The following is a 19,277-nucleotide window of genomic DNA, read 5'->3' on the forward strand; positions in this document are numbered from 1 at the left end:
TAATATATAAATTGACTCATAACTATACATATTTTATTTAAATGAGATTGTAAAATGATGATTAAACACCGGACTTCGATCTTGTATTGAATTTAGTTTTAATACATGATAACTCCCTTCTTCATTAGCCAGCAATCAAACGCCCCTAGAGGAATAAAATGCTCACAGACAAGAATTTCTTCATTTAGAAGATTTGAATGCGAAACTTCTAATTTAAAGGGGAGGAATCCACCATCCAACTACACCCCTTAGCACGATACTTGAGATTTAAGATTAATGGAAATGTTTTTCTCATATGCTGCTAGTGTGGCCTAAATGAAAGTTATCTCGAAATTATAATTTTTGGATTAATTTATTCCATTAGGGGTGTAGAATATTCACGATTAATATTGAAATTAAATTTATATTTTATTTGATTGAAAATATAAATTTATCTTGAAATATTCTACTTTATTACATGCACCAAACGATCCCAAGATTACACTGATCATAATCATGAGATATAGCATATATATCAAATACTAGAAACTCATTATATAAGAAGTAATAATTTAGTCTCTTTGATGCGGTTACCATCATCTATAATTTAGCACACTAGTAATCAAGTAGTTGTAAATTAGAGTATATAATCAATAGTATATATGAAATTGGAAGTTAGAAATTCTAAAGAGGCAAGACATTATTTTCATAGGAGATTTTTTTACAATCATTTAACCTTTAAGAAATGGAAAGAGAAGAGGATGGTAGAAAACAGACTTAAATTGGACTACACTTTGGTATTCACAAAGGGTGTCAGGATCATTACATATATATCATTGCTTGATGTACAAGCAGACTTGTATACAGAACTTAATGAATCAATTGAAGAGTAAGAGTAAAGGAAGTCCTACTTATTATAAGCCACTTTAAAATTTTGGAAAAGGGTCAAAATGCTATTAACATATTAAAGATAATTTAAAGAAAAAATTACTTAAATACATAACTTATTTTACTATATTCTCTAAAATTTTCTACCATTTGAAAAAATTACAAAAATCTCTACTCTCTCCTATTCTCGGATACATCATTTTGCGCGATGTATCGATCGGATACATCACTTTGCACGATATATCGATCGGATACACCACTTTACGTAATGTATCGGGACATTGAGTGATGTATCCGGAACCTAGACGTTATGTATCGGGACATTGAGGGATGTATCTGGAACATAAAAGCGATGTATCAGGGCGTTTTTGGGATGTATCCGGATTCCACCAAATTTAATGAATTTTTATAATTTGAAAAAGAGTAGGATAAAATGTAAATAGTTCTTAATACTATGAAATTTGTGTAATCCCTACTAATTTAAATTTGTCCTTTGCTTACCTCTTTAATTTCAATTATCCTTAATGTAAGTTTTCAGAATTAAAATGTATCTTCTTTCATCTAGTGAAGCCCAATTGTCTTACCGTTAATTTTAGGACAAACTATTTTATTAAATATATATCCAGTGGTAGCAAACGGGTGGGTTGGGTAAAATTTGAATGGATTGAAAATGAATCAATATAAAATGGATAATAATTCAACCCGTCAATATTTTATATGGGTAAAAATGAATTGGATAATAAATGGGTTGGGTAAAATATTAGTTTACCCATATTTATTCATATTTTCATGAGTAAATAATACTCTACTCTAAAATTTAATATGGAGAAAGTATTTTAATCTTTTTTTGGATGAAAAATGTTGGAAATATTTTATTTAATTTTATCGTATCATAAAATTAAACACGACACCCGATGCGGGACCCGACTTCTAAATCGGGATCCGATCCTGAATCAAACCCAAGACCCAATTTTTAAATTAGCACCTGACCCCCGACTTCCTACTTGAGATCCAACCTGGACCCTCGACTCAGGATTCGACATCCGAAAGGGATTTCGATCCCAATACCTAAATTGGGACACGGTCCCGACACCCAAACTGAGACACAACTTTCAAATTAGAATTAGAACTCGACACTCGATCTCGATGATCGATCCAAAATTCAAATCTGACAGTTGATCTGGGACTCAACCTGGACTCTTGATCCGAAACTCGACATTCGAAATGGACCCAAACTGACCCCGACACTGATACCCAATCCTGATGACTAATTCAGAATTCAATTTCGATATTTGACCGGGGATTCGATCCCGACCCGAGATACAATTGGGACCCGATATACAAATCGGGACCCAATTTTTGAATAAGAATCTGACCGCGACACTTGATATGGGACTCAATCCCGACCCTGGAGCTGACTTTCAAATTGATATTTGACCAAAATACCCGACCTCGACGATAGATCCTAAACACGATCCTGATACCTGATTTATGACTCTATCCCATCTCTCGATCTAGAACCCGACTTTCGAACATAGACTCAACTCCGAGGGCCAAAGACTTCACTTTTTCCATTTTTTTATTTATTATCATTATTATTATTATTATTATTATTATTATTATTATTATTATTATTATTAAAATTATAGAAATGAATAATTAGTTTTAACGAAGAACATAAAAAGGAAGTGAAATTACAATATTTTGGTTATATCATGAATTTTGAATGAATAAAAGTTAAAAGCTTAACCCGTTTGGATAGCCTATAGTTTATCCATATTTTATCCATGAATATTCATATTTCTATGGGTTGAATATGGGTATAAACACATATCTTACCCATCTAAAAAATCTCTCACCCAACCTATTAAAATGTGGACGGGTTAGGCAAGTTACCACAATATGGGCTTACTTTTCCACCACTACATACATCTACACCATATATATTAATTTTATCTATACTTTCAAATAATTGCTTATATTTTCATTAATTAAGAATTTTGTACTATATTTTAAGTTAGATATATTGAGATACATCATTCTTTAAAATTAGCCTAAAATAAAGCCATTAATTATCTACCCACTTAATTCTCTTCATAATTTATGCATTCACTTCAAATCAATCCACTCTCTCCTACCAAATATTGAAGAGAGTATGGAGGAAAGTTTGAGAGCTTCAATAGAGTTTTTAAATTTCCAACTCAAAGAGTGCTGTCACGCCCCGGAAGGGTACCCTAGACGTAACCGACACTCAGAAACCATTTCTAGCTCCCAAGCGAACCACATAGCCTGATCAGACATCCGTTCATCCATTTAATCAGCGGAAGACTTAAAATAAAGAGAATAGTCGGTGGGCAACTCAAAACATCAATCTAACTCAAAGAATAAAGGCCATGGGCCAACAAATCAACTCTAATATTTGTCATAAAAAAATAGTTTGACAAGAATAATTTCAAGGAAATAAAATATTCAATCGACCTATCACTATCTAGTATATGAAGCCTCTATCACTACTATCTAATTGGTGCCAATGACATATTCATGGCTACCTCAAATTAAAATGAAAAGGGCTAACTCGACGCAACAATGACATAAGCGGTGTCCTCCAAATGTAGGGGAGGACTCACCAATACACTGAGTGTGTATAGATCCTCGATGGTGCTCCTATTGACGATCTCTTAAACCTGTCTCTGCATCATGAAACGATGCAGGTCCAAATGGACGTCAGTACGTGGAATGTACAAGTATGTAATATGGCAGAATGAAACATACCTCAAGAAAGAGTAGCGTTGGTTCAAACATCTCAACTCAGAAAGATAAGGGAGACTCAGTCAAGGTGTCATAAGTCTAAAGTAAGAATACAATTTTTTAGACAAAGACCAATCATATTCCATACAATCCAATCCAGTCGTTCAATCAAATCATTTACAACTCGATCCCATCCAATCATATCACGTATCAAATCCAATCCAATGATATACCCTTAGCTCTAATTCAATCACATATTATCTAATCCAATCCAAACATATACAATCAACTCAAACAATCAACTCAAATGACTCAACTCAATAAATATGCAAATTAAATGATGCAATATTTTACAATCCAACTCAATCATCTACAATCACAATCAAGCCAATCATATCAAGCACAATCCATTCAATTGAGAGTTTCTCTAACCGACAACCATCATCATATGAGCGAGAGATAGTACAACAAACCGACGTTGTTGCTGCGTCCGTTCATACCTTGCTAGGGTATGGACGAATCAACCAATCATGGATCCAATCCAACCAAGTCCTATAATGTCAGGACAATAATTTTGGGGAAGCATCCGACTTTAACGGTTTTATCCCCTCCTACGTTTGGCGACGTAGTTTATTGGTTCGAGTATGGACTATACTCTTACCCAATTCGATGCTCGATACTCCTCACAAGACTCAATATGCTCATATCTATCAAGTGAATAAAATACTCAAAATACTCATTTAGTCTCATCGGACTCTTTCAAATAAACTCATTTAGTCTCATTGGACTCTTTTCAAAACTCAATTAAATCTGGCCTCGTTGGACCTTCTTTCAAATCGACTCATCTCAAATTATCAAACTCTTCTCTTTAAAATTTATACAATCTCGACTCAATCTCAAAATCGATATTTTTAAAGAGAAATGCTCAACTCATTTATACTCAAAATACTCGTGTTCAAAATAATTAAAAGACTCGTCAAACTCAACTCATGCTTAAACTCTTTTTAAATCATAGATGAAAATAATTACTCTTTAAACTCAAAATAGTGTATAAATAATTTATGCAAAAATGTTTTCAAAATCATTTATTTTCAAAATGTTCATAAGACTCCAACCACATCAAATTAGATAAATCACATATCACATAATCACTTTAGACTCCAATCCATTTCATCACACAACCTCCTCATCAACATAATCTCTTCATCAATCATTCTACATATATTAAATAATCACCATTCACATCATCATTCACACCATCATCAAAACATCACCATTAACATCATTATCAACATCATCATCCGCATCATTATCAATCATCATCATCAAACATTACCTTCACATCATTATCAATCATCATCATCAAACATTACCATCACATCATTGTCAAATATCATCATCACATCAATCGTCAAACATCTACTCCAAAATCCTTATTTTAGTCCTATGTTTAATTTATAGAAGCAAAAGGACATTCTTAACTATCCAATTCATTTTTTTCATTCCAATCAATACACATATACACAAAACTATCCATCTCAACCTCAAGACAATTATAACAAAGAAATCTTATCTTGGGTTCATGTGAATGAAACATGAATCCATACTCCCAACAAACTCAATTCAAGAATACCATCAATACCTATGAATCTATATACAAAGATACATTTGTAGTCAATAATATGAAAGTTGACTATTTAATAATTCAAGTCATGAAATCACCCATCAATTTTTAGTATATAAAGCTATTCTAGGGTTTAGGAAAAATTTCAAGAAAACCTTCCTAGAAGGTTCAAATCTTTTACAACTCCTAACCAACACATACATGGGCATATGGAAGAACTCAATCCATATTTTAGGTTAGCCTTACATACCTTGCTTGAAGACTTTGAAGAAACCTTGATGTTAGGTCTTCAATGGAAGACTTGAATCCTTGAAACTCTTGAAGGCACCCTTTGTTGGAGAAGGATTTGGAGAAGAAGAGAGGGAAAATATTAGGGCTTTTAGAGAGAGAGAGAGCGGGACTAAAAAATGGTCCTAAAACGTCCAAGGATGGTGTATATATAATTTGGGAAAATACCCAAATTGCCCTTTCTCCAAAAATCTGGAAAAAAAGCTAAAAATGCTCCTGGCGCGATAGTGGCGCATCGCGCCACTGCGGCCCCAAGTCGAATAGGCTTAAAAACCATGCAACCTAATAGTGGCGCGTCGCGCCAGGGACCAAACTACTGAGGCTGTTTTGTGGCGCGATAGTGGTGCATCGCGCCCTTACAGCACCAAGCCTATATTTTCTGGGTTCTGGGAAATAGGCTTAAAAACCCTGCACATCACCTAGTGGCGCGCCGCGCCAGGGACCAAACTACTGAGGCTTGTTCCTGGAGCGATAGTGGTGCATCGCGCCACTGCGGCACCAAGCCAAGGTTTCCTGCAGTTGCAACCCAGGCCTGAATTTCCTTCAGTATCCGTCCGTCTTAGGATCGTCATATCTTTTGACTCCAAACTCCAAAAATTACACTCTTAGTTGCGTTGGAAAGAAGACTCTATGAACTTTAATTTAATAGGTCGTGGGCTACCCAGATCATCATATTTCAAACGATATGGTCATCAGAAGTCGATCCTTATACAAACTCCTTCGATAACTTGCCCAAGACGAATTCTTTTGGACTTAGCTTAGTTCTAAGGATCCCTTATGACCCCACATCGCCTCTAACACTCTTTAATTACTTAGTAACTCATCCTAACTCATGCACACGCTTCACAACAATGAGTTAGACCCTACACGAATACAAGAAAGGTCCGAAGAAAAATTTTGGGGGGGTGTTATAAGTGCATACTTAGCTTTTTTGTATTTATAGAGAGAAAGGAGTGTAGAGTGAGGTGAGAAAAAACTTGAGGTTTAAATAGAAGGAAAAGGAAAAGTTAGGAGTTAGAGGGTTTAATGGTGAGTGGGGAGAAGAATACGAGAACTGAAGTTGTGGGAAAACGATCAAAATCCAATTTTTATCTTTTCGAGTCAAAATTAAAAACTCTTCAATATTACCTGACTTGCATTGCATCAGCGGTATGTCAATCCCCTCTGGTGAGACACCGATTCAACACAAATGCTAAAAATTCTTACTAGTATATTGTTTTATATCAACACTTTGACTAGCGATGCAAAATTCTCAATCGGCAGTTCACCGGTCAAGTGCACGCTTTTATATTTTCTCCCAGTTGACTATTGGAAACTTGCATTTGATTGACTTTGTACAATTTTCAACCAACGTTTTTCATTTCTGTTGTCGATGATCAAGATGTTCAAATTTTCATCACTTTCATTAGGCATTTTTAACACCCAGAAAACAAATTAAAAACAATAAAAAGTAAAGTAAAAAGAATTTAAAGACACTTGAATTACCTCCCAAGAAGGGCTCGATTTAACGTCATGGTACAACAAAAGTACCTTAAGATCAATTAATATCTGGTGGCACTTTTTCATCCCATGAATCAGACACCAACTCTTCCACGGATTCACTCACGGACACCACTCTACACTCATTAGGTTATTTTGTAGGAGTGCCCACACTAAATTTCATTGCATATTCTCCCCCAACTCTAAACTTGAACTCTTCAAGCTCAATATTTACCAACACGCGATCCTTGGCAAGAAATGGTCTACCTAAGATTATAGGCACCTCTATATCCACGTCATAATCAAGCACCACAAAATTGATCGTCAGAATAAATTTATCTTCTTTGATTAAGACATCAAATAGTATATCCATCAACCTTATGATATAGCGATCTGCCATTAGTAACCTCATTGGAGTCGGTTTGAAATTTTTGAAATCCAACTTCTTGAAAATCACAAAGGGAATTAAGATTTACTTGCTCTTAAGTCACACAAGGCTTTATAAAATTTGTGTATCGAAATGGTACACGGAATGTTTATCACTCAGATCTTGTTGCGTACAAACATACATGCAAGTGTACGCAGTCATACAAGTAATAAAGTGGCTCTTTTAAGCTGGATCTCAAACCGACAGGGACTTTAATAAGATTACTTATTCCTTTTTGACAAATTTCACTAATTGTGTGTGTTGTAAGAGATGGAGTTAATTTTATTACTAACTTAGATAGTAACCAAATTACTACTATCAAAAACAATGCAATGGTTAAGTAGGTTAATCGGATTATGAGAAATTTTAGGGTTGTAGCATAAGAGGAAGTCAAGCATATTATTCTCCATTTTCAGTCTCCGATGGATTATTTAATTATTAATTTATAGGATTGCTATTACAATTATGGTCTTCTAACCTTTAGTTACCTGCCTTTATCGACAGCCTAACTACATCGTTGAGCGGGGATACGCATGAATCAATAAAAACGCATTAAGCTATCTTCCTATCTCTCAACCAAATGTAGTACATAGGCATGTGTCTCTGACATCCTGTATAAGAATCACCCTAAGTTACCCTAGCATGAACACGTTCCCCACATTCTTTGTTCTATCCCCTTGTCCTCTTCAAAATTCAAGGTAGATAATATATGTCTGGAAAAATATTAAAATAATCAAAACAAAAATGAGGAGTAATTAAAATTAACAACCCATCATCGACCAAACATCTTATTATCTTACAACATAATTTTGTAGCTACAACCCAAGAATAAGAGTGCTTAACTACTCATGTTCAATAAAAATACAAAGTACATAGATTCATACATTTTAATCTTCAAAAGAAAGAAGAAGAAAAAGGAAACCTAAAGTGTGTGTGCTCTCGTCTCTATGCTCTTTCAAAACCTATGTGAACCCCTTCTTAAAAGTCATAGGGGTCTATTTATAGGGTTTTTAAAATAACCCTCATTTCCTGGTTGGACCGGGACTTAGAGTAAAAATTAGAAAATTTCGAGGCTTCAGTGGCGTGGCGCGTCAGGATAGCGCCAGTGTTTACCTTCAGTAGTTTCACCCTTGGCACGGCACGCCAGCAGTATGCCAGTGTATGTCTTTTGTAGTTCCAACACTAGGACGGCATTAGGGACGCGCCCTAACCCAGATTGTCCAATTTTTCTTTATTATTCTCCCGTTCAGCTTGTACTACTGTTCATTGTGTTTTCTTCCGACCACTGGCTTTTCTTCGGAATCCCTGCATTCACTAAGAACACACCTTAGTGTATACTTATTCTTTATTCCATCTAAAACACACAATTATGCTTCTAAAATATTCTCAAAACACCACTAAATATGGGTAAAATAAGGCACCTGGGCACATAATTGTGCCCAAGATCACCAACCCACACTTAGAATTTTGTTCTTCCTCTAATAAACAACTGAATCATGCATGGACACTGACACAACACATATATGGCACTCCAACTTGGCTACACAGTTAGAATTTCATTGTCCATTTTCGCTCAAGTATGTTCACATTTCTTACACAAGAATGACTAGTTAACACCTCCTAACTTCAAGTATTGACTTTATAACGTTGTGAGCTCATATGCATCATTTGATTAGCAATCAAATAAGTTACTCATTATTTCAATTAAACATGTGCCTCTCACCACAAATGAATCATGCACAAGCACTTGCATGTAATAATTTTAGCATAAGTGGGTATACAACAAATTCGCTCACTCTATCAAATGATTTCGTGCACCACAAAAGATTTTTCATAAGCTTGCCCTCAATGTTTTGCTCCACTAATACAAGAACGCGATAATTTAGGATCACTAGGACTTCGTAGGTTGTAACGTAGGTTAAGAGACGGGTAGGAACTATTATTTGGCTATAAAAAGTGACTAACTTTCCCAAGCACTTTAATACATTACATTTCTCAAATAGCTCAATTTCAACCACTAAGTTAAACTCACTCCTCCTTCTTGTTTACCCCATTTCTTTAAGCTACTTACCTATTTTATGGTATGGAGCTATTGTTATATTCTTTTACTCTTCTCTTCTTTGTTTTCACAAGATGCAAGTCTATTTCATGCCTTCATACTTTCTCTTCACACGATTTCATACTCGCTTACTCCTTTTCCTTCATTTTTACTTTCTTTCACCTAAAATGCTTAAGATTTTGAATTAAATTAATGAGATAAGGAAGAAATGGGGATAGGCTGCATATAAAGCTATCAAAGGAAAGTCGTAAGGCTCAAAAGGGTTGACTAGAGATTATGCATCAAGGTTAGGCACCAAATATGGGGAAAACAAAACAAGGTTGGCGAAGAAATGCCTACATCATTTCCTAAACTCCACACTCTTTATTTCATTTTACATACACACCGGGAAAGTTCTAGCTCACAACATGTACGCACCAAACACAATAAATCCTTACACACATGGCACATATCCAACTTAAGAATGACAACTTACAAATTACCAATCACACAATCATAAGAATTCAATATTAAGCATGCATCACTTGAGTCGAATGCAAGAGCTTAGGTGTCTTAAACTAGTCATTGCATTCCATACCATGCTTTACATCATTCAACTTATTTTTTATTCAATTACGCAGCCTAGTCAGACACCTTATATAAAAGTAGATAGAATAACGATGAATACCCTTAAGACGGTCGTCATCTATCTATCACAAGGTAACGTCACTCTACTACTACTTACTTACACCTACGACTCTTTTTTTTGTACAGTTCAAAAAGGACTATCCTTGGCTAAAGAACCGAAAATAACTACCAAGTAACCCAAAATAAAAATGTACTAAAATAAAATCTATACAATAATATAGTATAAGAATTCCAACTCCCACCTCACACTTAAAATAAGCACTGTCCCTAGTGCACAAATTAAATAACAATACAAGAGTGAAAGAAGAAACTCCCTGATCTGCTCAGTCATCATCTCGGCCATTAGTGGCGATAGTGTCATCAACCGCCATAAGAGCAGTGGCACATCATATTCCAGCTCATCATCTTCATCATCACCGCCCATCTCATCAATAATGGGCTCATCATCATCCAGAGGTTCCTGAAAGGTTGAGCCCATCCGGCACATGTACAAAGCACTATCCATAAGAGGATTACAATCAGCCAACATAGTCATCTCTTCATCTGTTGTCGGATAACACCGGACATGAGATGTATCTTAGGAATTTGTCTAAGTTACATCAACCAAACTACACACCAAGTATGGGACCCTCGGCGTGCACAAATCATGAACCTCTTCTTCAATCCCCTCTGCCCGCAAAAGATGGGTTATCACTTTGCCATAGCAGAAATGCCACTTTTGTTATTCTGGAATTTTATCATATTGTGGCACATAATAGACCCAACATTCACCTGCAAACCCTTCATTAAGAGGTTTACCAAAACAACCCTATCTCGAGTAACATCAAACATGTGCTTCCCAGGTAAGAAAACATTACAAACTATTTTCAACCACACCCTAGACTCACTATTGAAATGTGCATTTTGCAGTGTAGAGTGCCTCTTGGTATCTTTGGACCTATCCCAATGTGCTGTAGAATTAACACTGCACAAGGTATGATGAATGTCTCTATAAGGGAGTTGCTTTTTCATATCCAAATATTCAGAATAATCACAATGAGGCATACCCAAAAATTCATTCAATGCCCATATAGTAAAATAAATAGTCTTACCCCAACCTCTACTTTATTACTACTAAACCGCTCAGTATTTCAATTCGCATAAAATTCATGCACAAGAGTCAGATTACTTTTACCTTATTCCTCGAAGATATATTAATGACCCGAGTTGTAAACCATCTCATGAATTTAGGGGAACTTGGCCTGCAACCAGCCCTCATTGATGTATTCATCTCCCATATACTTGTCCTCCTTCTGGGACTCGAACCAATCCAGTCCATACTACTCGACCGCTTACTTGCCGAAAAGATGCGGTGTTAGTCTCGATCTTATTGGCTCTGCAAAAAAGGATGCCCTACTTTTTTAAGGCCTTTTGCTATCCACTCTTTCTTCTACTTATTTATCCTTAGATGTTATTTGGAAATGAGAAAGGAAGAAGTTGAATAGAGAGGGTCGAATTTGGTGACTGTGGTGGTGGTTTGAGCATTATGGATGATTAGAAAGGGAAGGAAAAGTGGTTCTTTGGAGTTTTGAGGGCTTTGTGTAACAATGGAGGTGGTGGGAAAGGGTTTTTAAAGGATAAATTTGAGTGGAAAGATTAAGAGGAAGAGTTGTGGGAGATATATAATCAGTAATGGGGAGTTGGAAACTTAAGGGAATAGGGGAAGTGGAACGGTTGTGGGTTCTTTTAACTTGGGATTTTTCTAATTTTGGCCCAAAAACATACATAGTGCGTTGGTGACGCGCCCACCTGGAAATTTCTCACTTAAGGCTTAGTGCGGCGCACAACTATAGTGCTCGTCCAATCCTTCTGTAGTTTTCCCCCTGACGCGGCATGCCTGTATTTCACCTGGACAAGACCTTAGTAGTTTGGGTCTTGGCATGGCGCGCCAGCAGTATGCTAGCCCGCCAGATCTCCAATTTCTTTTGTTTCTCGCATTGCATGTCCGCTTTCTCTTACTCCGAATTATCTCGTGTCACTCTGCGCATCTACCACACAAGGTTAGAAAAAAAACACAGTGGGTTGCCTCCCACTCAGGCCTTATTTTTGGTGGTGGTAGGATGTTTTTTTCTTCATCTAGAACTCGTCCTATTCCTACAATTTCCAAGAAAATTAACACAAAATTAAATTCTACATTAAAAAGAAAAGTACAAAATTTAAGGCTTACGTGGCACTATAAATCATGGGTTGCCTCCCGTGTAGAGCCTAATTTAATATCGCAGCATGACCCAGCTCTTCTATCATTCATCTTCAAGCTCTACAACTTCCTCCTCATGGTCAACATCATTCCCAAAGTAATGCTTTATCCTTTGCCCATTAACCAAAAATGTGGACATCTTCATTACATTCCATATCTCCTTGAGGTGTCATACGCACTACTTCAAAAGGGCCACTCCACTTAGATCGTAACTTTCCTAGAAATAGATTAAGTCTACATTTAAAAAAGAGTCCTTTTGCCCTGGTTCAAAATTGTGATCAATGATATGATTTTCATATCAATGCTTTGTTTTATCATTGTAGAGCTTGGCATTTTCATAGGCGTGAAGCCTAAACTCTTCTAACTCATGCAATTGGTTCGGCCACTACCGTCCTGCTAATTTTGGGTTGATATTCAACTTCTTGATTGCCTAATAGGCTTGATGTTCCAACTCAACTGGTAGGTGATATGCCTTACCAAATACCATTTGATATGGTGAGGTCCCAATGGGTGTTTTATAAGCAATTCTGTATGCCTATTATGCCTCATCCAACTTTGCTGACCAATGTTTCCTTTGTGCATTTACAGTCTTTTGCAATATTTGCTTCACCTCTTTGTTGGATACCTCAACCTGCCCACTGGTTTACGGATGATAATTCATAGACACATTATGCCTCATCCCATACTTAGCTAAGAGATTCTTCACTGTTTGATTTATGAAGTGTGTTCCTCCATCACTAATAATGGCTCTAGGAGTACCAAACTGGGTGAAAATATGTTTTTTAAGAACTTGCTCACTACTTTTCAGTCATTACTGGGAAGGGACACGACTTCAACCCATTTGGACACATAATCCACTAACATTAATATATACTGGTTTTCATAAGACGATGGAAATGGACCCCAAAAGTTCATGTCCTATACATTAAAGATTTCAACCTCCAGAATATTGTTCAAAGGCATTTCGTGTCTTCTTGATATTGTTCCCATCCTTTGACATTGATCACAGTTCTTCACATACCCTATAACATCTTTAACCAATGTAGGCCAAAAGAAACCAGATTGCATTACCTTATGGGTAGTGCGCTCCCCTCCATGATAGCCACCATACGGTGATGAGGGGCAACTATCCAACACTTGGCGCACCTCTATTTCTAGCACATACCTCCTTACCATTCAGTAAACACCCTTCTTGAATGAGTAAGGCTCATCCCATATGTAGAACCCAGCCTCATATATTAATCTTTTCTTCTGTTGTAAGGTTGCATCTGGTGGGAACACTCCCCTAACCAAATAATTAACGATATCGCCGTACCACGACAATTTAGTCACCTCGAGAGCTAACAGTTGCTCATTTGGAAATTCCTTTTTGATTTTTATTTATTTCCCAACATGTGTCGAACTCTCTAACCTGGAAAGGTGATCGGCAACTTAATTCCCATAGACCTTGTGATCCTTGATTTCGATATCGAACTCTTATAGCAATAAGATCTATCTTATGAGATATGGCTTTGCATCTTTTTTGTTAAATAGGTAGCTAAGAGCTCCATGATCAGTATAAACAATCACTTTAGCACTTACCAAATAGGATCTGGACTTGTCGAATGTATACATGAAAGCCATCATCTCCTTCTCTGTGACCGTGTAGTTAGCCTGTGCTGAATTAAGAGTATTGCTTGCATAATAAATAGAGTGGATGATCTTCTCTTTTCTCTGCCCCAAGACTTTCCCTACTACTACATCACTAGAGTTGCATATAAACTCAAAATGTAGCTCCCAATTAGGAGCAATCAAGATTGGAGCTTCCCTGAGCCTCTTCTTCAATAGCTCGAAGGCCCGCACACACTTCTCATCGAATGTGAACTTTAATTCCTTCTCTAACAGATTGTACATAAGCTTGGTTATTTTTAAAAAATCTTGAATGAACCTTCTAAAGAACCCAGCATGACCTAAGAAGCTGCAGACTCCTTTTACTGAAATTGGGGGAGGTAACTTCTCTATCACCTATATTTTGGCTTTTTATACTTCCAGCCCCTATTTTGACACTTTGTGACCTAAGCCAATCTCCTTATTTACTAGAAAATGACACTTTTCCTAGTTTAGGACAAGATTTATCTCTTCGCACCTTTCTAACACCCTATCCAGATTCCGCAAGCATAAATCAAAAGACTCCCTAAAGATTGAAAAGTTATCCATAAAAATCTCTATAAAATCCTCGACCATGTCCTGAGAATTGACATCATACATCTATGAAATATTGCAGGAGCATTGCACAATTCGAATGGTATACGTTGGAATACATATGTTCCATAGGGACAAATGAACGTAGTCTTTACCTGATCCTCAGGTGCAATTAAGATTTGATTATACCATGAATACCCATCTAAAAAATAATATTACTCCTGCCCAGCCAACTTGTATAGCATTTGATCAATGAAAGGAACAGGTAATGATCCTTCCTTATCCCCTCATTTAGTCTGCAGTATTCCATGCAAATTCTCCATCCAGTGACTGTTCTAGTGGGGATTAGCTCATTCTTCTCATTTGTAATCATAGTCATCTCCCTTTTTTAGGCACACACTAGACTGGACTCACCTATTTACTATATGAGATGGGGTATATGATGCCTGAATCCAGCCTCTTAATAACTTTTTTTCTCACCATATATTTCATCACTAGATTCAATCTACGCTAAGGTTGTGCGACTAGTTTATGCCCGTCCTTCATGAAGATCCTATGCATACACAAGGCTGCACTAATCCCATATAAATCAGCTATTTGCCAGCCCATAACTTTTTTTCTTTATCTAAGCACATCCAAAGCTGTTGTAAGCTGCATTTCAGATAAAGAAGATGAAAGGATTACTGGTGTACCTGAGATGAGATAAACGTGGTTTCAATTCCACTTTAGGAGCTTTCTCAATTGAGGGTTTGGGTGAAGGACCCAACACTCTAATCAATGATTCCACCTGTTTTTTCCATATGCTCACATTGTGAGCATCTAACACACCAATAAATTCTTGAGCTACCCCATCTCCCTCTATGTATTGACCCATTAATACTTTCTCCATAGAATCTCATGATTCCATACATTTATCTGCCATAGCTTTATCAATCACACTTATCACAAATAACTCCTCATACATAGCAGGCAATTTTAACGCGTTATACATATCATACACTTCCATCTTGTTATAAGCTCTCATTATGAGCCGTCCAGCCGTTACATCTATCAATGCCCCCTCTCATTGACAAGAATGGGCATCCCAAAATGAAAGGGACCTCCAAAATTGGCTAAAAGTCTAGGATGACAAAGTCCATAGGGAAAATGAGAGATCCCACCTAGACTAAGACTTCTTCAATGATTCTATTCGGCCTAGCCACTGAATGATCTGCTAGATGCAATAAGATGGTGGTTGGCTTCAGATTTCCTAAGCCCAATTTCTTGAACATAGAGGTGGACATCAAGTTGATACTTGCACCCAAATGACATATTCCTCTTGCATTCACACACCTGCCAATAGTAACTTGTACCGTGAAACCCCCCAAATCTTTCTATTTAGTTGGGAGCTTAACTTTATTCAGGATTCTCGATTTGCACTCCTCAGTGGGTGCCACTATTTCATACTCATCCAACTTGATCATGTTTGCCACAATATCCTTGACATACTTGGTGTACTTAGGAATACCCTACAAAACATCAATCAAAGGTAGGTTAATTTGTACATGTTTCAGCAAGTCGATGAACTTCTCAAAGCACTTCTCCTCTTTCTTCTTCTTGAACTATTGTGAGAATGGAGGAGATTTTGTTTTTGGTTCTTCATCTGCCTTTGGCCTGCTGGATTCACCTTCTTCCCCAATGTTTCCTTTGCCTTTTACCTCTGTCGATTTAGTTTAGGGATCAAATTTTGCTAGTGGGCGACCACTATAAGTACTCACAGAATTCACCTGTTTTGGATTTGGGTTAGTGTTACCTGGCAAACCACTTGTTGGCGAGAGTTCTGTGCGCTTGCTAATTGCCCAAGTTATTTTTTGAAATTCTGAGGGGCTAACTAGTTTTGACGAACATCTACAGCTAACTTAGCTTGGTCAGTCATGATCTGTTTCAACATGTCCTCAATACTCATGTTTCCTGATTTTCCCAAACTCTAGTTACTTTGGCCTTGATTATTATACTGTTGCCCACCTCTTTGGGTCTGCCCTTGATGCTGATTTTTCTGATTTTTACCTCATGAGAAGTGTGAGTGCTTCTCAAAGTTGGGTTGTAAGTACTTCCATAATTCTAGTTACCCCCACATGTTGGTACATTACCCACAAAGTTCAGAGACTCAAGATTAGCTCCACAGTATTCTCTTGCATCTTCACTACTTCCACATACCTCACACCACATGGATTATTGTTGAACTATAATTACGGAAGCATGCTAAAGTGCTAAAATGTGTGGACATCATATTTTTCATTGATGCAATCTGTGCAGTCAAGGTTGTCATAGCATCAACTTCCAACATTCCTACTTGTTTCTGCACCACATTTTTAGAGTTCCCTCTGTTCCACTCAGGATTTTCTTGAGATATGCAATTCAACAGTGTATACAGCTCATCATAGGTTTTCTTCAGCGCCTGTCCACCTACAATAGAGTCGAGAAACATTTTGGTGTTGGGTTCCAATTCCTCAATGAAAATATGGACCAATACCTAATTAGCTTGATGATGGTGAGGAAAACTGATTAGTAGAGATTTAAACCTGTCCCAAGCTTGATATAAATTTTCTCCAGATTTTTGTTTAAAGCTTAAAATTTTGCTTCTCAACTTTTCTGTCTTTTCCGAAGAAAGGAATCTGATTATAAATTTATGAGCCAAGTCGTTCCACGTAGTGCTGAAATTTGGTGGTTTCTACTTCAACCACCTCTTTGCTTCCCCCAACAGCAAAAAGGGAAACAATAGTAGCCTCATATAATCAGGAGATACCCCAGTTAGCGTGTAAGTATCACTGGTTTTTAGAAATTTCTGGATGTGTACATAGGGATCTTCATGAGGTAACCCAGTAAACTGCCCGTTACTGTGCAAAAGTTGCACCATATTCTATTTCAGCTCAAATCTACCTCCAGCCGGTGGTTTCAAAATGCCGAAAGTGACATTTGTTATGAGTGGGACTGCCACATCACACACTGTCCTCGCTGCCATCTCTACAGGTACCACTTCTGGAAAATCTTGATTATCCTCTAGATTGAGTTTTTGTATTGAGTATTGAGAAGCCGCTCTTCACCTTTGTTGATAAAAGAATCGTTCAGGCTTAGATAATGGCTATCAAAGCTCCAAGTTTCTGCCAAGTGTACTGCCTGAATTATCTACAAGAATTCACAACTAAGATCAAGTTGTCAACACTAGCACAACCAATGTAGAAACTTTAAAAAGAACAAATTGCCTAATTTAAAATCTCCGACAACGGCGCCAAAAACTTATTGCATCCAAATGCACACGCAAGTGTACACGGTCATGCAAGTAATAAAATGGATCTTTCGAGCTGGATATCAAACCCACAGGAACTTTAAGAAGACTACTTATTCCTTTTCGATGAATTGCACCAATTGTGTGTGTTGTAAAAGATGGAGTTAATTCTATTACTAACTTAGATATTAACCAAATTACTACTATAAAAAACAATGCAATGGTTATGTAGGTTAATCCGATTATGAGAAATTTTAGGGCTGTAGCATAAGAGAAAGTCAAGCATAATATTCTCTATTTTCAATTTTTGATAGATTATTTAATTACTGATTTATAGGGTTTTTATTACACTCATGGTCTTTCGACCTCTAATTTCCTGTCTTTATTGACATACTAACTACATCGTTGAGTAGGGATAGGCATGAATCAATAAAAACACATTTAGCTATCTTCCTATTTCTCAACCAAACGCGGTACACATGTATGTGTCACTGGCATCTTGTATATGAATCACCCTAAGCTACCCTATCATGAACACGTTCTCCACATTTCTTGTCTATCCCCTTGTCCTCTTCCGAATTCAAGGTATACAACTCATGTATTCTAAAGCTGGCCAAATATTAAAATAATAAAAATAAAAATGCAGGAGTAATTAGAATTAACAACCCATCATCAACCAAATATTAGATTATATTACGCCATAACTTTGTAGCTACAGCCCCAGAATAAAGGCGCTTAGCTACTCATGTTCAATGAAACCACAAAGTACATAGTTTCATACACTTTAATCTTCAAGAGAAAGAAGAAGAAAAAGGAAACCTAAAGTGCGTGTGTTCTCGTCTCTATGCTCTTTCAAAACCTACGTGAACCCCTTCTAGAAAGCCCTAGGGGTCTGTTTATAGGGTTTTTGAAATAACCCTCTTTTCCTGGTTGGACCCGAAATTAGAGTAAAAATTAGAAAACTTTGGGGCTTTAGTGGCACGGTGCGCCATGATTGAGCTAGGGTTTACCCTCAGTAGTTTCACCCCTGGCGTGGCGCGCCAACAGTGCACCAATGTCTATCTTCTGTAGTTCCAACACTGGGATGGTACACCAGGGATGCTGCCCAGCCCAGATTGTCCAATTTTGGTTTCTTCTTCTCTGGTTCAGTTTGTACTACTGTTCATTATTTTCTTTCAAGCACTGCCTTTTCTCCAGAATCCTTGAATTCACTAAACACATACCTCAATGCACACTTATTCTTTATTCCATCTAAAACACACAAATATTCTTCCAAAATATTTTCAGAACACCACTAAATATGGGTAAAACAAGGCACTTGGGCACATAATTGTGCCCAAGATCAGATCCTCTCTTTTTGGGGGCAAATTGTTGTCATCAAAGCCATACAATGGTAGTACACTTTGATTGTATCCACTTCAAACTCTCTCTTTTTCTTTAGAAGTTCCTTAAAAAACTTAGAATACCGAGACAATT

The 19,277-nt window shown here is 36.9% G+C and overlaps 1 non-coding gene across 1 annotated transcript; it reads left to right on the top strand.

Moving 5' to 3' along the window:
- Positions 1-17,058: 17,058 nt before the first annotated feature.
- On the top strand, positions 17,059-17,165 carry LOC129881336 (small nucleolar RNA R71). Its single transcript, XR_008765561.1, has one exon. It is a non-coding gene; the product is annotated as a small nucleolar RNA R71 (small nucleolar RNA).
- Positions 17,166-19,277: the final 2,112 nt, after the last annotated feature.

This window comes from Solanum dulcamara, chromosome 2, assembly GCF_947179165.1.
Source record: "Solanum dulcamara chromosome 2, daSolDulc1.2, whole genome shotgun sequence".
Lineage (NCBI taxonomy): Eukaryota > Viridiplantae > Streptophyta > Magnoliopsida > Solanales > Solanaceae > Solanum > Solanum dulcamara.